Genomic DNA, 21995 nt, shown 5'->3' with positions numbered 1-21995 from the left:
TTACCGATGCCATTCAGGACTTGTGAGACCTGTGTCCAAGTGCCATGGGGGTGTGGGCGGCCTTCTCTTGTGGGACAATCACAGCCCACTCTGATTAACACACAAACCCAAGTCTCCTCACCCTGAGGCTCCGATCACGGACAGTGGCTCCTTCTAGAACAGTCTGGCACATTACAGGTCCTGTTCTTGGTCTTCTCCAGCTGTAAGAGCTCAATGTGGAATCCGTTACGGAATCGAGACCGAGACACCGAGAGGGATGGTGTTCCTTGAGTCTCATCCCACCCCTGTCCTAAGGCAGCTGCAAATGAGAGTTACTGCCTGCCGAGCATGTCTGCATGACACAGGGTTCAGAGAGAAGGTAATTTGAAGTTTTCTTGATGGATACGATTCTAATGTAGTAGCTCCCAGGACTTAAGCTTCCGTAGTGAAACGTGAACTTCATGTCTTTGGATAAGAAATTGAATGGGGTTTCTTTAATTTCAGTCCAGGATGGATTCTCATCGCTGCGAATGCACTCAGGCTCTAAGGTAAGGGTGTGCAATGTCAGTGCTGTGTTCTGAGTGACCAGATGTCCATCAAAAGAATGGGTGTTCTTTTATGAACCAACTCTAAAGATCAACATGAACGCCCTGGTGATTTCTCTACAGACCCCGACAAAGGGCAGCCAGAGCGGTCACTGACTTGGTCGTGTACGAAAACTGAAAATTCAGTGAGGAACACAATGCTTTTAAAAAAAAGAAAAAGAGAATCTAAAATGAGTGTGAGTCCAGCGGACATGGCTACTCTTGACCTCTAATGTCAGGAGAAACAGGAACAGAGAAAGAAAACGTAAATCCTTAATCAATAGAGGTTTAATAAAAGCAGAAAAAATTGGGAATGCTGATTTTTATAGAATTAATATATCACTGAACTTCTGACGCCGACATAGCAGTGGCCGATGGAAGCTCAGGAGACAGAGCGTTTTTAGGCACGCACCATTTTCTAAATTTGAAAGGCTTTTGCTGACTCCCTCACAAGAGACTAGGGCAGAAGCAGCCCAAGAAGTGATAGACAAGAAAACGGTTTATTTTTAAAAGGTCCGTGCACGCAAAGCAGCGTCTGACTGGATGGCCAGCTCCTAGAGCACAAAGTGAACAGCGAGAAGTCATCGAGGTCAACACGACCGGTGTCAGCGCATTCTCTGAAGACCTGGGCGAGGGGACAGGTTGCAGGTGGTCAAACCCGCTGGGGGCACAAAGGTGTTGAGGCCAGAAAGGACCAACGGGAAGAAGAGAAAAGCTCCCTGAAACTCAGTAGGTCATGATCCAGGGGACCGATAGGCGATTGCAAACTAACCATGTAGGCATTAATGCTCTTGGAAGATGTCTTCTGAGCTATGTGTCAGCCTGGAGCATCTTCCATCCTTCAGCTTCCCAGAAGAAGCTGTAGGCTTCAACCTCACCGAGGCTGACATATGGTGGCACCTGGGAATGTGTGTCTGCGGTTAGAGACAGGAAGAGGACTGGGGTTGTACTGGAAAAGAATGATATAGAAAAAATGTCAAATGTTGGGAGCCAGACCACCCCCATCCGTGACGATCCATGTCTGGCTCTGCTTCTGAGTGGGTTTTTTTGACCCTGAATGAATCTGGGGGGAATTTGCCCAACAAAGCGCAGGGAGCATTGGAAATGGAGACACACATGCATGGATAATTTCCTAAGCTGTTTGGTCTTTGAAGACAATTGAAGACAAGGAGTATTTTACATGTTAAGAGTTTGGGAAGATATGATCATGTGTTTTGAAATATTTTTCCAAACTTTTGTCATGTTCAGTGTTTTTCCAAAATTATTTAACTTACAATTTACCGTATGAACATTTGAGAAGAAAGAATTTAAAGAGCTTCTGATGGTACGATGTAGAAGGGCAATATACTGTGTTTACACGTTGGCTTTTCAATCTTCCAAAGTGCATCCTTGTCTCTTGAAAAGACGGAATGTTCCAACTAATGTGGCACGTTGTGAAAGGTAACTAGGATTGCCCACGCTGGTTCAGGTAAGTAAGTGGACAGTGTAGGTACTGCCTGGACTCAGACTCCAGCTCTCCGCCTCTGTCCCTTACCAGGGCCTTGGGATGTTAATTAACCCTTCAATGCCTCAGTTTTCCATCTGCAAAATGGGGATAATCATAAGACTGATCTCATAGGGACATATTCATAACTCATGAAGTTAATACATGTGAAGCACATAGAAAAATCCCTGGCCAGACAGGAAGGTGATGTCAACAAATGTAAGTTGCTATTAATGCTATTATTAGACTGAGTTCAAATGTAAATAATATTTCAAGAAGGAATATTGCATCAATATGTCCCTGTGGTAGCTGGGAGTCTGCACAATTAACAAAGGGAAAAATGTGAAGCCTTTGAAGAGTGGGAAGGCGATCTAACACGAAGAACAAACACATGTACGTAACAGGAGACAAGCTGTAAGTTTTGGTCAAGGATATATTCCTGGGAGCCTTTAAGGGTCCAGCAAAATCATAAACAAGCTGCAATTACCCCTTGTAGAGGTGCAGATACAAAGGGAGCCCTTCCAATTGTTCATTTCTCTGTGCAATACACAGAAATCCATCAGAGCCCTTTCCTGCCCTTGGAGATGATGGAGGAATTTGCCCAAACACGGAGCATTCACATCGCTCTTGGGAAGAAAGGCTTTCTCTACAACTGAGGCAATGCTATTCTCACTAGGGAGCATTCTTCAAGAAAGAGTGTGAGACACTGTAATTCACTGAGAAATTACGGACAAGAGTGTTGTGTTCAGTTAAGTCGCTAATTGTCTTGGGCTCTCTGCACTTGAGAGAATCTGAGAAAGACAAGAGCGTCTAAGGCGAGGTAGATTTTTTATTTTATTTTATTTTATTTTATTTTATTTTATTTTATTTTATTTTTACTTACTTTTATTTTATTTCACTTTATTTTATTTTTTTCTTTTGTCCGTTTTCTTTTTGGCAAAAGAAGCAATGATGGAAATAGTTTTGCAGCTGTCAGGTAAAAAATGACCTTCATAGACATCTACTTTACAGTTTCAGATGCTTTTCTGGATTCTGAGGAGGAAGGCACATACTGTGGGAAGTCTGGGCCACGTCGTGGGTGGTGAGGCCAGCAAGGAGAAGTGACCCAGTGATGGCTCTGTTGCCATGAGCCCTGGAAATAGAAACTCCCTTACGTTATGCTGCAGGGCCAGGATCTGGAAGTTCTCCGTGAGGGCTGTGTGAGCCTCAGCGGAAATTCAGCGCAGGCTCGCTGTCGCAGTGCCGAGTGACACGAGTGGCGCAGAAAGCTGTCTCCGCTTGTATGTGGGACCCAGAGCTCTCCGTCCGCCGAGACCTGGGGCCCAGGGAACAAGCGTCAGCACCCTCGGTGACACCGCTGGGTTTCCCAGAGGGGTGTGTGCGGCGGCCCAACTCCCGGCAGGTGGAGGGGCAGAAGTTACTGGATTGAGGGAGGGAGGCGGGCCCGGGTGAGGAGAACGGGCCCTTCCTGTGATGTGGCTGCGGGTTGGCTCCGCCCGTGAACACGGCCCCCGGGGCTCCGGCTGTCCTGGGCGACACGTGGCAGCGGGGCGGGAGCGCCTGGGCAGGCCCCGTGCAGCCCTGTGGAGCACCCACGGAGCACCTGTGCACATCGGAGGAGCACCCCGGAGCACCCCGGGAGCACCCCGCGTACCTGCGGAGCACCCACGGAGTACTCACGGAGCATCCCAAGCACCTGCGAAGCACCTGTGCAGATCGGAGGAGCACCCCGGAGCACCCCGAGTACCTGCGGAGCACCCAAGGAGCCCCTTGCACATCGTAGGAGCACCCATGGAGCACGTGTGCAGCACCTGTGGAGCACCCCGGGAGCACCCGGCAGCATCTTCCGAGCGGGCGGGGTGTGAATGGTGAACCCACGGGTGGCCCTCAGCTGCACGCACACCCGCTCCCGCCCACCTGCTGCCGACCTCCCCGCGGAAGGGCCCGGGTCAGAGAACGTGCACCTGTCAGCCGCACGTGAGTGTGAACGCGCGTGAACCCCGGAGTCACGGGAGAACCGCACCTGCTCGCCAGGTGCAGTCGAGGAATCGGAGGGTCTGTCCGGAAGCGGACGACCCATCACTGCACGGGGGGGGGGGGGGGGGTCCCGAGAGCCCCTTCCTGGAAGTGACAGGTGGGTGAGGCCTGCACGACACCCCTGTCCCCGGGTTTGGCGCCGTCTGTGTGGAGATGGGGCCCCCGTGCGTCACGGAGCACCTGAGGGCAGCGCTGCTCCTTCTCCGTGTTCCGCCCCGTGTTCGCGGCTTCACACACTGGGGGCCACTCGCCGCATCGGCCACCGACCTCGTCCAGCTGCCCCCGCTCCGAGGAGCCACCTGCACCCACTTGAACCAACAGAATTTAGCGCAAACCGACGTTTTCGCAGCAGCCGGGTCTACACGCGCATCTCCTGTGTGGTGGGAGCAGTCCCCTAGGAAGACGCCTTTCTGAAAATCCGCGTCTTTCCCGAAAGGTCCGTGGAACCGAGGCTGCGAGGCCGGAGTCAGCTGCGGGTTGGGCCTTCGTTACTGGGCGGCCTCCACCTGCCGCGTGTGCTCAGGGGGGCTGAGGGGGAGCCCGGGTGAGGAGGCCTCTGTGCCGGCCCCGGGGACCGCGAGGGCGGGGGGGGGGGTCAGGGCGCAGGGGGATCCCCGAGATGGGAATGGGCCGCTGACCTGAAAAGTCGGCGATGGTGCAGATGAAGGGCGGGGGGGGGGGGGGGCTACAAACCAGTGGTTGGACTTTTCTGGCAAAGCAGGAGCAGGTGGGTGGGAGGAAGCAGGGCGCCTGGGGCCCCAGGCGGTGCAGTGAGGCTGGGGGCCGGGTGTGTGGGGGGGTCTGAGGGAGCAGCGAGTGTGTGGGGAGGGGGCGAGGAGCCAGGAGGAGTCAGATCAGGAGGAGCCCCTGGGGGGGGAGTGGGGGGGGGAGCAGGTTTGTCAAATCACAAAAACGACTCTTACACCCTGTGGACCAGCGGCTTTATCCCTTGTCAGCTGTGCAGCTCGTTTCTTTTTAAGCCAAAACAACCACGGGTGCAGGGCAGTGAAGGGGCGGGTATGGCTGAGGCGCGGGGACACCTGCTGTTGCTGGTCAGCTCTGGGAGGACCCTCCCGGTCAGCTCTGGGAGGACCCCGCACACTGGGAGGCCCTGCTGGGAAGGGTGGTGCATCGCAGACCCCGAGGCGCCCTCCGAGTTAAGAGGATTTGCAATTACAGAGAGAGAGAGAGAGAGAGAGAGAGAGAGAGAAGGAGGGGAGGTGGGGAGGGAATGAAGGGCCTGGGCAGGGCTGGGGCATTCCCTAAGAAGGGGCCCCCATCCCTGGCAGTCAGCAGCTGTCCCCCTGATAACCTGGAGAGCCGGATGTGGGGTGAGCTCAGTGCCTAGAAAATAGCCAACTGTCTTGTGTACCTCCCAACCCATCACTTTGGCCTCCCAATGCAGTCAGGCTATTTTCTGGAAGCTCTTCAGAAAACAAGTTTCAACAGTGCAGTGAAATATAAAAGGGGGCCTAGGTAACACTAATTCCTAGTGTTGGACTGGGTATGAAGTTTTGGAGCTTGTGAAGGTCACCCTTTGTGAGGTAAAGCCAGAGTCATTTGGAACCAACAATGGGTTCTTATCCAACCCAGGTAGAAACAGCATTTCACCCGCCATGTCAGGTTTAATTCCACCAACATAAAGAAAAAGATTACGTGTTTGGAAACAATGGGCAGGAAGGGATTAAGGGCAAAAATCCCGGCGTGTCTCAATCCTACATTCATCCCACCAGCATTGGATAGTGATGTTTACAAAATTCTGTCAGCCTGAGGTGGAAAGCCAAGTTAATATGTCCAACACTAAAACGGATGCATTAGAAAGAATGTTGCCGATTTTTGCCTCTCTTGGGAGGAAGATCATTGTATCTGCTAAATTACATTGGATTTTCTTCTTTGTGATAGGATGGGTTTTGAAGAGAGAAACTATTTCCTCTGGGGAAGTTGGTCTACATTGCTTTTCTATAACCTGAAAGTACTGTGACCAGCATATCCCAGAACTAAGCTTTCCATTTTCCTGCGGCTCGCTCTACTAATACGCAAAGAAGAGCTTTAAGAAAATTAAAAAAAAAAAAAAAAAATGCAGAGAAAGTTCTGATACCTAATGCCTTACGATCCAAAATGTTGGGTGAAAAAAATGCCTAAAGTCCCCTACACTATTTGTTAAAACAGAAGATTTTGCTAATTAGAATTCAGGCAGATTGTATTGGGCTGGTGCTGAGAAAAAAACGCTTTGTTTTCTGTACGCTTAAATTACCACTGTTCTGTTACATTACGGAGTTAAAATGACTTTTACCATTATATTGCACCAGGACCCACCCTAATGACTCCACTTTGACCTTAATTACCTACTTATAGATGCTGTCTTTAAATACACAGTCTGAGGTCCTGGCGGTTACAACTTCAATGCATCAATTTTGTGGGGACACAATTGAACTCCTAAAAATCATGGTAGAAAGTCTCCTGACGGTGTCGGGTTCCTCTAAGGTCACATTCATCTTCTGGACATTTTGAGACTGAGAATCTGCCTTTACCAATTTTCTTATTCTAATTTTTCTAAGTACCTCAGTCTCTTGAGGCACCAGGACAAGAATGAATAAATAAAAAGCAAACGATAACAATGAAACCAGATGCCCTCAGTTTTAACTAGAACTTCTTTTTCCATATCTTGTTTCTCGCGAAGCCCTGAGGATTATTCCTGTGAAGTGACTTTCATTTCTGTCCCCTCCTACTCTTTTCTGTCTCCCATTATGGTCAGACTATTGGCTTATGTCCCTAACTGTAGCACAAGGAAGTTTCTAGTGTAGTGCTTGACTAAACAGTGTCATAGCTTTTTCCCTTCGGGGGTGTGCTTCTGAACTCGCTGTGATTCTGGGGGGCTGTGTGGAGGTCACTAGTGCTTTTCACAGACTATTTGTTGACTCCTCCTGGGAACATGATACAGTTGCCCTTTCTGCCTCTTTGAAAGTGAGTGCTGACTTTCTGACCTGCTTTGACCAGTGAAATGTGAAAGGAAGTAATAGACATTTCTTCATGAGGGGCTGTCAGTCAAGGGCCCTCACCTACCTCACCACAGGGGTGTGCCTGGGGCCTAAGGTTGCGAATCTGATTACCCTTCTCTTCTGGAACTCATCGAGACCTGGGGCCCCAAAGGGACCAGTCTAAACCCATTCTCTTCCTTTCTGAGCTCCTAAGAGGTAAATACCGTGTGAGCTCAGAGTAACAACACCTTCTCGTGTATCACTTTGAAGAAAGTATGCCTGAGAGAGAACCAATACAGAAAAGCAGAACCGAGGGATGGAGAGAAAGGGCAGATTTCTGAGGATGTAGTTTTAGTATCTGGGCTTGACTTGGAGATCTGCATAACACAACTCTGTGTGTGTGCGTGTGTGTGTGTGTGTGTGTGTGTGTGTGTAATATACCTTCTTTTGTGTTTAAAGATCAGAACTGGGTTTCTTACTCTCATACTGGCATTCACTTCCATTTCCCTCCCGTCCCTACCAGGAAGTCTGTAAGACTATTTTCAAGTCTGTAGACCAGAAGTCGATAAGAATCTCCCAGGTGACTCTACGAATTAAACAATTTCATCCATCGCTATTATCTTATGTATTTTCAATGATTGAAAATTCTCGCAGAATGAATTGCTAAGTCTCAGCTCTAACTTACATTGCTCAACACCTGATTGCCATCCGCCTGTGCTCATCTGTCCCCACTGCCCTGCAGGGACATAGTACATTGTTTGTGAGAAATGTGAGCATCCCTTACACTTTATCCTGTCCATCCTCCAGCCCGTGCCCATTCATCTGGAATGCTCAGCACCCTCAACGCCATTAAGAGAATTCACACCTCTTCTTCCAGACTCAAATCAAAAGCCAAACTTTCCATAAGCTTCCTTCTGTTACTAGTCATGAAATAACGTTGACCAACCTTCAATTGCAGAAATACCATGGTGTATGAGAAGGAAGAAAAAGAATCTATATTTCTCAATTACTGACCTGAGTGTCCTTCCTCATTGGTTAATATTCAGAAATATCACCTGGTCTTTTCTGTTCCCCAGACTCATTGAGATGAGCGAGAGTTAATGTAGACTGAAGTGAACTTTTGCTCATATTTATCTGTCACTGGGTTGTTTTGTGACTGTGTGTGCATCATTTCTCATAGGTTGTAACTCCTCCAGGGAAAGAACGAGGTGGCATGTGTCATTAAAGTGACTAAAGAGACTTGTGTCTTAGACACAAAAGGGCTTTAATATACTCTACTGCATCAATAAACTAAATGTAGAAGAATATGATTAAGAGATAGCTATATCCAACAGCATTTATGCAATATAGATTTTAGACATTGGAATCACTAGATAGAGTTTGTCGAACTTTCACAATCTTTAGGAAAACGGTGTCTTTGGCAAAATCAACGTAAAACATTTCTATGCTTTAAAGTGATGACATCAAAACAGATTTTTGATACTGTTTCTTTGACTTCTGTCACCTCATGTTCCCCCCCCCGCACCCCCCCCCCCGATTAAAGATAGGGCGATTTGTATGAACTAAAACTACTTTTCTTCATAAAATGAAAAAAGACAAAAATTGCATTCATAACTATTCTAATAACTGCTTGGCTCTCAGATTGTGTGGCATCGGGGCATATCGCTCGCTTTTTTCTCGTTTGACAATAAAAATCAATGGCTTTTGGATTCTTTATTCTTTGGAGAAGAAACAGAAGTCTTGGGGTGTATTCTCTTGGTCACACAATCATTTATGGCCACCTATGAGCTCCTCAATCACAGGAAATTTCCGGCTATAGTTGCAAATGTCTTTTTTTCTCCTACTAGGCAGAAGCACATTCTTTACCTCTTTACCAAGAGTTATAAAACTCGGGCATCTGATAAGACTTCAGATGATCTACATTTGCCTCTAATGTTTGAACGCAATGAACAAAGTACCCCAGCTGGCATTGTCTTTTGAGCTAATCTAGATACAGCCCTCACATTCCACCCTCGGGGGAAACTAAGGCAGGAGTGGCAAAGTGACTTTCGAGGTCACAGACCTCACTGGGGCAGGGGCAGGGCTGGGACCCCCATCTTCTTACATTCACTGTCCTGGGATGGGGTCTTCCGAGGGTGTATTTGTCCCAGCACACGGAACAACCTGTGTATAAGGATCCATGGGGGCAGTCTCCTGCCAGTGGTGCCCAGGTCCCTAAGAAGGTCCCCTCTCTGTTCAGCCAGGCCAAGGGCTTGAAGTGCCCCAAACCACATGAAGCCACAGATACCGATGCCCTGTGCTCAGCCCTGTCTTTATTCTGACCCTAGTTGCCTGTAGATGAGGCTGATCTTCTGGCTGGATTATGGAGATGTAGCAATACACCTGTCTCCTGGGGCCGTCACAAGTTCATGGGGCTCTGCTGCACCTGACGTGGGTTTGCAATATCCTAGAGAAGCAGGAGTGCTGAAATAGCGTGCCACCAATACAAGCTGTAGACTGGGCAAAGCGTATTTTATCAACAGAGCAGAGAGCAGATTTATAGTACACAATTGTGTATTATGACAAGTAAAAATAGCTTTTTTTCCTCCATGTTCTGGAAAATTTTTGTTTCTTAACTACGAGGGAACTGTTCACAGGTTGCTATTGCCCTGTTGAGGGTAGGGATAGAGATTAAAAACATCCGTGAAGATCCTGGAAGTAATTATTTTACATTCAAGAAACCACCGAGGGCAGTCTTCCATAGGCAAAGCATTGTCATGGGGGTTATTTGGGATCTGAGATGATCACAGATTCTGCCCTCCAGGAGCTCATAATTCATTAGGTGTTTATGCAAGAATGCAAGAGAGACATTGACAAGTTCCAAAAGAGCCGTGAAAGTGATAACTTAATTCCGAGGAAGGGGCACTCAGCTTTCCACTGGGTGTGTTGAAGGAAAGAGGGAAGATCCTTTCTTCATGTCTTTCGATTTCAGCAAAGTAGCACGAGTAGCTTGTCAGAAGGGGCTAACTAATTACACCGTGTGCTTTCCTGCGGTGGGGAAGACAGTGTCACCTGAGCAAGTCACTGTCAGACACAGATGCTCATCAGTTCCAGAAGTCGTTGCTTCACTGAATACACGTTCCTCTTACGTGGAAGGCTGTATGTGAGCCTGTGCTTTAGAATTTTGAAGTAAATAAAAATTCCTAAAATTAGGGAGTTTGCCATCCTTTAATTGATTGAAGAGATTTTTAAACATTAGGAAAGTTTTAAAAATGATGTGTCTGCAGTTGGATGTTAAACAATACCTTTGATCTTGCCCTCTGTACCTCCAAACTACAAATCAGCCTTTCCCCAAGCTCCTATGTTGATTTTTATCCCGTTTTCATTGGGAATGCCCACGATACTAGACCTAAGTGAGATCTATTATTGCATTATTGCAATAGTGAGAAATTGCCGTAGTGAGGAAAATGAGAGACGACACAAGGCAGCCTTAGCCTGTAGAGTACCTTTTCTCTCTATTTAATATATACATACTTTCCTCTTTCAGACTCTGTTTTGGTTTGTGTTTGTTGTGAAAGGAAATGCTTTATCTTACTCATTCTCCTATCCATCAAATGTACCATGGTTTATGGCACACAGCAGTTCTCTTTCTTGAGAACTAGATTAAAAATGAACGAATGGATGGATGCACGAATAGATGGGAGAATTCCATCATTTCCACTCTTAAGAATGAACCACTCAATCATATTACAGAAAGTCCTAACCCCACAGAATTGGAACGTGCACAAAATGTAGGTTGAGGCTTTGTGACGGTTGCTCTAACTTAGCATATTGCACCAACTGGACTGAATTTACCACGATGGCACTGGTAGGGGGCCGTGCCCAGGCTTTGGTAGGTAAGGTAGAATATAGCTATGGTACTTGAAATCTAGTGATTTTTGCTTAATTGAAGGAAATGGAAATGGAAAGGAAAAGGAGATGAGCAGCAGACAGCTGATGCGAAAACGCAAGGGTGTGGAAAAACTGTGACTTGTGTGTCGAGGAAGGAAGGACTCGGTGACACTGACGCAGGTGATGGGATTGCTCGGGAATCGCCCCAGCCGAAGTCTCACGAGCCTTTACTTCTGTAAGTTGTCTGTGGGAGCCCAGCTGCTGTGTCCCCCCGGGGACGAGCCTCCTGTGTCTCATGAATCTCTGAAAATGCATCCTTGACCCGTTCAAGCGAGGCCATCGAATCTACATGGGACGTGAAGTCAGTGGATTAGAGAGAAATCTGTGTCTCATGGAAACAATAAAAGGATGTAGCCATGAAAAGCAGCTTACAAGTAGCGACATAATAGCACCGTGTGATAATCTCATTAAGTGGGAGCCTTTATTTGGTAACCCTGGTTGTAGGCAAATAAAAGCTGGTAGACTGGGCAAAGTATGTTTTATCAACAGAGCAGAGAGCAGATTTCTAGTGCACAGTTGCGTATGATGACAAGTAAAAATAATGACCTACTTGCCCAAGGGCTCCAATAACATTAATTTGTGCACAGAAAGAAGATAAACCAAAGGGCAGCTGCTAAGATTGTGGTGGGCAGAATCAAGCTCCCTTCCTCAAGGATGTTCACACTGTCATCCCTAGAGCAGGTGGACATGTGCTACCTGGCAAAGGGGAGTTGAAGTTGAAGCTGAAATTAAGCTTGCTAATCAGATGACCTTAAAATAAAGAGATCCTGGGTCACGTGGGTGGGTCCAGTGAGTCACAGGGATCCTCACCTGTGGAAGATAGAGGCAGAAGGGGGAGGTCTGGGTCAGAGAGAGATTTGGAAATGGTATTCTACCGGCTTTAAAGAGGGAGGAAGTGTCCTCAAGCCAAAGAATACAGGCAGCTTCTAGAATCTGGAAAAGGCAAGAGACACGTTCTCCCCCAGAGCCAGGCAGGTCTGCTGACCCCTCGATTTAGTCTACCGAGGCCCATTTTGGACTTCTGACCTCCAGAGCTATAAGATAACAAATTGGTATTGTTCTTGGCCACTAAGGTTGTGGAAATGTAACAGCATTAGAGAACCAATATAAAGATATTTTCAAACAATCGTAGACTATGCGTACCATCGTACCTTCAAATAAATTAAATGAGGAACAGATAAGCGTGAACCTTCCAACACCATTTCTGATTTCTACTCAACACTGAAGACCGAGGATTGGGTCTGGAAGGGACGTATTCCCTCACGTCTCATGGGGAGATTTTGTGTGGGTGGTGTTGGAAGCCTGGGACCCGTGGGGCACAGCAGCTGGGCTCCCACAGGTAACTTTAGGGAGCAGAGACTCATGAGCCTTTGGCTAGGGAAATGCGTGAATCCGCCCATGAAGAAACCTTCCTCACATCAGCAACTCTATAAACACGGCCAAGCTTAACCAAAAGAAAATCACATTAAAGAGCCCAAGAATGGAAACGACCTACAATGTATTGACATTAGCATATTCGATGGTAAAAACACATTCACAAAAGTTGCCAAAGACCCAAATCAAGTAAAAACAGTATACGTTTCCTTACATCCTCCTCTTAACATCATGGAAGGCTGGGGGAGGGGTATGTCAGGTCTTGTTCTGCCTGCTGGACACGGCATCTTGCAGTTCTAAGTTCAGAGCCAGTGGCTGTGGTGTGCCCAGTTCCTGTCAAGCAGGGGTCTCTGCTTCTTCTCTCTGGGGTAGATGAGCTCATTGTGTCTAGCTGAAACCCCAAGCATAGAGGAGCAGTTGTCAGCTTCTAGTCTTAAAAAAAAAGAACGTAGACTGAGGTCCACACTCTATATACGGAACTGGATTTGGCATCTTCCAGCAAGACGATTTTATTCAATTTCCATTTCTATTGGGTGTTTTAAATTTGCCCCCTTGACTGTTTCCACTCCTAGTGCTCTATATAGGCTAAAACTTAGTCCCCAACTCATTTCTGGTCCATAGATATTTTCCCTAATTTTTATTTAAAAAAATTCAAGGATATCTATGTGTGTGTGTATACATGTGTGCGTGTACATGTACTTGTATATATCCTCGTCTTTTCTGAGTATATGGCGTAAAGGGCTTTTGGATGCCTCTGACCAGAAGTTTAATCTTAAATGAGGACTGGCCTCTGGCATGTCAGGCAGGGGGAAGGAATAGCTTTTTGAAAAGAATATGGAGAGTACTTTTTTATGGTTCATTAAATGGGCAAGAGATATCTTTTTGTCTTATGAATATATACAGAGCTGAAAAGTCTTGAAGATTCAGCAAAGCAGTTTTAATAAGACCCATCCGCATTTAAACCGGGTAGTGAAAACAAGCAAAGCCTTGAATGGTGGCCATCCAGTGTTCCATTTTGGAAGGAGTGAGACAATGATGTCTCCTATATGGATATTGAGGCATAATAAACGAAATCAGTGTAAGACTTTTTTTTTTTATAGCATATTGTATCATGAATTATTGTACATCCATCCGTAAGAATTCTTTTGTTGGTTTCGGAAATTATTATTTTTCTCTTAAAAATGTTCCAATGGTTCCTGAGCTCGAGAAGCATGCATCCCCTAAGACTACAGGTCTTAACCAGGAAGCTTACGTGGTCATTTCATTTCTAGCTCTACCTAGCTGTGTGGTCTACACCAATACAGCGAATCCTCTGTTATTTACGTGCTCTCAGGCTACCGAAACCGCTGGTTTCTTACTGATGCCACGGGGAAGCAGTCAGTCTGTGTGCGTGTTTGCTGGAAATTATACAACACGCCGTGGGAGTCGTTAACCCTTCGTTCATAGACGCTGCCGTTCCAAATACCTTCTCTTCCGTCTCTCTTGACTGTTCGCAACATATAAAGACATAGAAAAGCGGTTATTACTTATCAAAATGTATTTCCCAAGCAAAATGCAAAATTAATACGTCCCTGCCTTTCTGCCGTGTTTCTTTTCCCCTTTACTCAGCGAAGGTTCCTTGAGCTTATGGGCTAAGCCTGCACTTTTGCACCTTGGAGCGTTTAGAGGACATTTTGAGCAGTTCCACCACTGTGAAGCTTGCTGCTCGACCCTTCCTAAGTTTTACTCTGACTGGCGGATCCACGAGGGGATTTACGAAATGTTCAGCATTTGTGTAGCACTTGCCCAGTAGAGAAGTAATCGTTTTCATACAGCAGAATTGCAAAGAAGACTTTTCCCTTTAACCTACTAAAATATGAAGGCGAAAGCTAACTTACACTAATTTTCCATTCCATGTAATTCAAATGAGCACATTTATAAGCAATATTAACGTTGGCTCTAAGTAACGATATTTGAGAGAAGAAACAGGATTTTTGGGTGACCAAGAACTTTTCAGTTCTAAGAAATAGAAAGCAAAGGGCCCCTGGGTGGCTCAGTTGGTGGAACATCAGACTCTTGATTTCTGCTCAGGTCATGATCTCATGGTTCATGAGTTCAAGCCCCACATCAGGCTCTGTGGTGACGGTGTGGAACCTGCTCGGAATTCTCTCTCCCTCTCACTCTGCCCCTCTCTCTCTCTCTCTCATGAATGAATGAATAAATAGAATTAGAAATCAACTCTGGTTAAATCAAGGACAGAGGGTTTTTTTCCAAGGCTGTGATTTAGACAAAGAAATGAAAGAGGAAACGGAATCGGCAGGTGCAGTCTCCCTGGGGTGTGCTGACCTCGAGTGTCCCTCCACTCCAGGTCACCATTCCAGGGTTAGAGGGGTGATCATTCTGGTTTGGTTCACATGCACCCGGCAAGGAGAGAGTTCCTGAAAAGGCTGTTACCAAAAGAAGGGGCAATGGATGATAGATTGCAAAAATCCAAATATTCCTTTCAGCAAATGGTCAGGTTTCAACAGAGAAGAGAAATAATCATGAAAGCAATTCAGAGTCATATGTTTTTACTTTGGAAAGTAATTTTCCATTAAATCACCATGGGTTTTAGAATCAAAAGGAGTTTAAAAAAGAAATTACGTTCAATTCAACAATGTAGTTACTTATGCTGCCCCAAAGCAATAAGAAGATGGTATGTAAGAGACGTTGCACATTTTTATGGATCTGAGATAAAGAAGATTTAAACTACTGTACCTTATAATATTTATTCAAATTGGCTTCAGCGAGACAGATGGCACATAGACCAAGAACTGCCTTAAGAATCATAAAGAAAAAGGAAGGATGCCTGGCAATAACTAAGTTATAGGAAAGCGGCGAGTGGCAGCTATTTTTTCTATTGAAATGTCTGGCTTTATTTAGACTCCTATGGATTAATCTGGGGGAGATAATAACACGTAAGGAAAATTAATAGGAAGCTATCATAATAAATGAGTATTATTCAACTTGCTTCAAAGAAAAAAATAAAGTGCATTCTCCTGTAAAAAAGATGAATATTAAAGTGGAAGGGATCTCATGAGATAAGAGTCTAATAGTCCACACTAATGCTTTCAATCAGGGAAGAGCAGCTTTGGAGGCAGAATGTGAAGAGTGGATTGAATGCCAGAATCTCATTTTCCTTGTTTATTTTAACACCCAGATCCCAGAACAGTTGTTGTCACATTGCAGGCATGCGATAAACAAATGCACTGAAAATTAATAAAATAATCAAGGGAAGATCACTGAAGCACAAAATGCTAGGGATCTAAGGGTGAAATTCTAGTCCCATTACTGAGACTAGCTTGTATGACCACTGTAAACTTGAACTTTTCCAGGACTAGTTGTTAGACAAGGAAGTTGAATTAGATCACCTCTGAGTTTTTTTCAGGGAAGTTTAAAAATAAGCAGCAGGGTTCTCCAGCAACTCTCTTAAATACCAAATGTCATCAGGCACAAGCAAGTTCAAAGCAAGCTTGAAAAAACAGGAGAACAGAAAACCTTCTCTCCCCTTCTCCATCCAGGCATGGTCCCACTTTCCTCCTTCCACTGCTCATAGCAAAGAGTAATATGTTAATGGATGGGGGTTTGAATCAAGGACACTTCAACAGTGGACTTTTGAAAATTAAAGTGGCTGATGTGGATACTCTGGGTAGAGAGCTCTGTCCAACAGTTGTGTCTCTGAAAATCCCTCACCTAGCTAAGCGTGTTTGCATCTTTTCATTTCTTCTTCCTAACTCTGCAGGACATAAAGTCTCCAGTAGCCACATTTTCCTTTGACTATGGGTCGCATTTTCCCATTTCTTTGTATGTCTAGTAATTTTGGATCGTTTCTTGGTCATTGTAACTCATGACATAGACACTATCCTGTTATGTTCCTCTGACAGTTATTGATTTTTTGTTTGTTTGTTTTTTGTTTTTATAGGCAGCTAACTTGATTGGACTCAAACTCCAAACTCTGCCTCTCTCCACAATGGGGTGCAACCCAATTCTCTGTTCCGATCCTGCAACCTTAGCTGCGTGGCTTGTGGTCAGCCTGCACACAAGTGGCTCGGGGTGAACAGAAGCTTTGTGTAGAGTTTGTGTCCCAAATCTGAAGCTCTCCCTCTGCCACCCTCCTTTTAGTGATTTTCCCCAATAACTTTTTAGCTCCTGTAGTTGCCCCATACTCCGTCCTCTGTTTCCTCAAGCCTGTAGGTTTCTACGTGAGTTTTAGCACTTGACAGGCAACTGACTGAGACCGGCTCTCGGCAAAAAGCTACCAAAAACGGGGAAACTCGAATTTCGCACAAAACCAGTCTGTTTTTTCCACATGCCCAGCCCTCCAGCATTTGCCTCCCTTTGGCAAATCTCTAGTTTCCCCAAAGTGTTGTTTTTATATTTTGTCCAGAGTTTATGTAAAAATCTTCAGGAGCGTTGGTCCCGTCTGAGGCATTTGACCAGAACGAGGTGGGAAACTGCCGAGGCAAATAAGGAATAATGATTTCAGAGTCCAGATGAAGTAAAAGTTTGGTAAGGGTGGAGGGGGAAAGCTCTCCTTCCCTCTCCAAAATGGAGATGTGCCTATGTTTTGTGTATTTGAACTTGCTCAGATCAAGCCTCCAGTTACTGGGCTTTTGTCCTGTTATCAACAGGAAGTAAGATCAAGAAGAAGACATTGCCGGGAGAACCAGGTTTCCTCAGAAATTCCATGGGGAATGCCGCCCAGGTCTGGAAGGTCTATGGATCAGAGAAAATGGAAGTGGTGTGGCTATCCCCAAACCAGAAAAAGTGGAAGAACCATCTCTTGATGTAGCATGCCTGGCATCACCCTTTGTGTCTCCCGGAACACACACCTTCAAGGGCTGTCCGAAAAGTCAGACCTTTACAGGCTTCACTGGTTGTGCTTCGAAGTGAAGCAATTGAGTTTCTAGACTCCTAATAAGCAATGATTATCTGCATTTTCTTTTTCTCTCTCAGAGGAAAAAAAAAAAAACTCACTTCATATTAGGAAGTCAATCCCCTACCTTTGCTTTTTACTTTTGCTCTGTTAGCTTTTGTTTGCTTAAAATTTTTTTTAATGTTTATTTATTTTTGAGACAGACAGAGACAGAGCATGAACGGGGGAGGGGCAGAGAGAGAGGGAGACAAAGGATCTGAAGCGGGCTCCTCAATGACAGCAGAGAGCCTGACGTGGGGCTCCAACTCACGACCTGAGCCAAAGTCGGATGCTCAACCAACTGAGCCCCCCAGGCACCCCCTCCTTCTCACTCTTAAGCAGAGGGTCACAGGCCACTACAGATGAGTTCGGTTTAGCCAGATGTAGAGAGAAGAATGAGCCCCTAGTCATTAGCCATATAACTTTTAGGCTAAACCAGGACATTTTTGGTAGGACAATTAACATACACAGAATGTTTTGAACAAATGTGACATGTGACCCCCCCCACTGATTCGGTGCATCTCTATTTCTCCTTTCCCACCCTTCACTGGAGCAGGCTGGGGTCCTCGACTCAGTATATTTAGCTCGTCTCTGCAATAGCTCTGGTTGGGGGGGCCCCATCTCCGAGTAGGTGCTGAGAGCTTTATTTTCTTATCTTTGCCGTGTCATGACCCTCTGTAGACCTCACGCCTGTACAGACCCCCTGACGCCTTCCCTATGATCTTTCTCTCTACAAGGCTAACAAGAATTTTCCCCAGAAACGCAGCTCTTACTTATTTCCAGGACCAAGGAGGCTGAAAATCTGAGTCGAATGCAATCCCACCTTTAAAAACCTCCCCCCTAATCATTTACCAGGGACAACTGGTGCACATTCATATCTTTATCGTAAGGTGGAAAACCATGAATCTAAGGCACAGACAACAGGTGTGAAATTGAATTTATTGTCTCCAATGATTCCCATGGGGGTATTGCCATCCGAGCAACCTGGGGACCATTGCATTTCCCAGTTGTGGGTCTATATTTACTCCGTAATATCCGCCAGGACTGTTAAATATAATCCTCCGTCATCTTTGATAGAGCCCAGGATATTTTATAATTTAAGCGAAGAAAAATTATTCTTTAATTTTGCTCTGTAAACACATTGCAAAGTGAAATCCAATGTCTAAGTAATTTGCATACATTCATAATTTCATTTTGGCGTTTTATCTTTTCATTTTGTGGTGGCAACATACCCACTACCACAGAAACGAACAAAATGCTTTTACGCTTGAAAATGTAAAATCCCATCATAGTAACAGTATTTTACAAATGCATCCAGTTAGAATATTCATGCTAACCAGTGTGTATTCCACTCCGGTTCCCTATTGACTTCCCAATTACACTATTTCAATCGAATTATTTTACTTTTGAATTTTTACAGGATACCAGTTTAAAACCCATTTATTCGGAAGGGGCATTGAAAAGCCTTCAAATTCTTCTTAGGCAGCCGTACTTTGGACTGAACTTTTAACTGAGTACCTTTCCCGCTGGATTTTACTGCAGACGTGAGGGTGAGGGTTACAAGCCTTGGTGATGTGAACAGAACGCCCAGGAACGCATGGAACATTCTTCTTCTGGCAGATGTGGGTCCCTCCCCCGATGCCTTATGTTCAGGGGACTCACACATTCACGTTATCTGCTCGGCTCTGTGGACCTTCTGCTTAACCCTCTCCTATCGAAGTTCATTTACTATTCTGAAGAGACAGATGGGCCGAGAGGCAGGATTTTCTAAAACGATTTGAGCAAAGTCGCGAATAGAGCTGGAGGCAGAAACCAGGCAGCCAAGCTGGTCTCGGGTTCCTTCTCGGCTTCCGAAGCTCAGGATTATCTCCAGTCTCACCAGTGGGAATTGGGAGGCAGGGCCATGTTCCTGTCCAGAGCTCAGGTTTGGAGCCAGATTCCCTGAACCTAATCACGGACTCCACCCTTGACTCCGTAGCTGGCCCCGCATGATGTGAAGAAGCCGTGGTTTCTTCCTCTATCAAACGGGACTTCTTCAAGCATCGCACTGGGCGACAATGCGCTTCAATAAGGTGATGAATATTACAGCTCAGTGCCTGCCATAGAGTAGTGAGAGGCCGCATGGAAAGTGGACCATGACCACACTGCATATTCAAACAGAACTCTGAGCCACACCTGCCCCGATCGGCTCAGGAAACCGACCACTATCTATGTCATGGGCCCAGGAAGCCGGTCTGCTCTCTGTAAGTCAGGAAGTCAGACTGTGGTGTCTGGGAGCAATCCAGGAAGCCAGACAATAACTCCTGTAAAACCCGGCTCGGAAAGGGCAGCTTCCCCACTTTCTGCCCTGCGTCTAATTTAGGACCAGCCAAAGTGAGCCAAATACGCTCCCTGGCCAATCCCCCGGGAGCCTGCACCCAGTGTCCGACAGCCTGCACCGAGGTGGCCCTGAGCTGCGTCTTTCCCCCCATAAGCCTTTCCCAGCCCTGTGCCTGCCGGTGAGCCCCTGTCTCACTCCAGGAACGCTGGCTGACTCCCTGGCTAATAGCAATCCCTGAGTAGCCTCCGCTTTCCTCATTTGGCTGCTCTTTCTGTCTTTCCACAGTATCATTCAGTGAGTAGTATGAGTCATAAAAACAATAACATAATTATTGAATTAAATATGAAATCAATGAATCATCAGGTAATGCATCTCCAGAAGACTCAGACGTAATTTCTCTTAATTTCAATGGAAGCATTATTGATCGTCTCTCCTTGCATTCATTTTATTTTGCCGAATCTTGATTTTCTTAGTAAATTATTCATGGGTGGTATGCCAGCCTTACGTCCTCTGCTTATTGGTGTGCAGGCCGGTTAACTTTAAAGTGATTTGCGGCTCTCTTTCTAAGATCGCCAGGGCCAGTAATTCTAACGCACTGTCTGAGACAGCCACACACAGGAGGGGACAGTGGCTTTTACAGCAGACTCGGTCCTGTCTCTGGCTTCTGCTGATCTTTCAGACTTGTCACAATACTCAGGAGGAAATTGCTTTGGGCTCTTGAATGTGTTCTTCAGAAAGCTCATAGATTTCTTGGCTTAGTCCCCTGCAGTTGTAGACTTGTATACAAATTGATCCTTTGATGATTCATTCCAGTATTTTTAATGGGTATTGAATTTGAGCTATTCATGTCTAGATTTCTGATTTCCTTTCAGAATTTGTTCCTCTTATGTGAAGAAAATGCACTAGTTTTCTGTGCTTTATCAATCCCTTGGATCCTATGTGCTCTTACAATAACTGCTGAAACCCAGTAATTACATCTGTGCAGTCCATTCTTAGAGGGCCGGGGTTATCCTACTCATAAATGTTCAGTTGGGCCTCACCGAGACGCCTCAGCAACACTGTGCAGCTGAAACACAGACACGCACGTTCCAGAAGATGCGTCACGTCTCACCCTTTCTATTTTGCAACTCCCCTGCCCCAGAAACGACCAGAATCTGTAGGACAAGATCTCTGACCTCTGACCAACCGTAATGTACAACCCCTTACGAAAAGATGATCAAGGAACAGGTTGGTTACCATGTAATCTGTAACACAAGCCTCTTCTGCCGCTAAACCCAGGGGAAAACAGGAGGCAAAAAAATCCTAAATCTCTGAATGCGGTTTCAATAGTGTCGATTAAATGCGACTACTTTATGGCGGGAATTTAGTTACGTTGTTCTTAACAAAGGGTGGTCTGGCACAGAGCTAGTTAGAAGTGAAAGTAATGTCGCGTGTAATTTTGCTGTGAATTTCAGCCTGGATAGAGGCTGTTTCAGTAGAGGGAGTCCTGGTCAGTGGGGAGACAGATGGCATACTTCAGGAACTGTGGGAGGCAGGGATGAACTTGAGATACTTGCAGAGAACTGTCGCTATGTATTTCTTTTTGTATGATCCAAAATATAGGAAAGTAAAGGAAGGGGGATGAGGCTCATTTCATTGGGTTTAAGCTTCTGCAACAGGAGGAAAATAATAGTGGAAAAGGAGTTATGGGAGAAAAGAACTTAGCACCAACGTCTATACGCTCAAATCACTGAGCCTTCACTTCTGCCACTAAATTACCATCCAAAGGCCTAAGATCTCCTATCATTCGTGGATGGAATACGGGCTATCCTTAGAAACCAGCAAATTGCTTGTCAACATGAAAACTGGCCTGGTCAGAGAGTTCCAGAAGTTATCAGTATTTCTAAATATTTTAAAGAGAGAATAAATTGGTTGTCTTAAGGGACCGTGTGCAAGGACATAGCAGCAAAGCTGAAAGCATGCTCACGGAGGGACCGGAGAGAGGGAGAGAGAGTGAGGGAGGTAAAAGCAAGATGTCTCAGCCCCACCCAGGAGAAAACGTGCTTGTTCTGGGGTGTCTTCTCTACAGCAGTTTGTGGGCCAGAATACGGGCACAATCTCACCTGATCGTAGCAGCAGTGCATGCGGAAGAAAGAACAGACACACCGTCAAAGTCTGAAAACAGACTTATCTCCTGATGGGCAATTACGTGATATGACCCGGAACGTTGCTTTAAAAATTCAAATTTGCCATCGAGGGGGGCACCTGTGGGGGCGAGCACTGGGTGTCGCACCTAAGTGAGGAATCACTGGGTTCCGCTCCTGAGGCCAAGACTACGCTGTATGTTAGCGAACTTGAACTGAAATAAACGGACTTCAAAAAACTGAAACATTTCTGG

At 45.8% G+C, this 21995-nt stretch overlaps 1 long non-coding RNA gene across 1 annotated transcript; it reads left to right on the top strand.

The window, feature by feature from the left end:
• Positions 1-4160: 4160 nt before the first annotated feature.
• LOC123578941 lies at positions 4161-21986 on the top strand. Its single transcript, XR_006702573.1, has 2 exons — positions 4161-4519; positions 18719-21986. It is a non-coding gene; the product is annotated as an uncharacterized LOC123578941 (long non-coding RNA).
• Positions 21987-21995: the final 9 nt, after the last annotated feature.

This window comes from Leopardus geoffroyi, chromosome A1, assembly GCF_018350155.1.
Source record: "Leopardus geoffroyi isolate Oge1 chromosome A1, O.geoffroyi_Oge1_pat1.0, whole genome shotgun sequence".
Classification (NCBI taxonomy): domain Eukaryota; kingdom Metazoa; phylum Chordata; class Mammalia; order Carnivora; family Felidae; genus Leopardus; species Leopardus geoffroyi.
The sequence above is the reverse complement of the archived record's forward strand: the minus strand, read 5'-3'. Positions and strand labels throughout refer to the sequence as shown.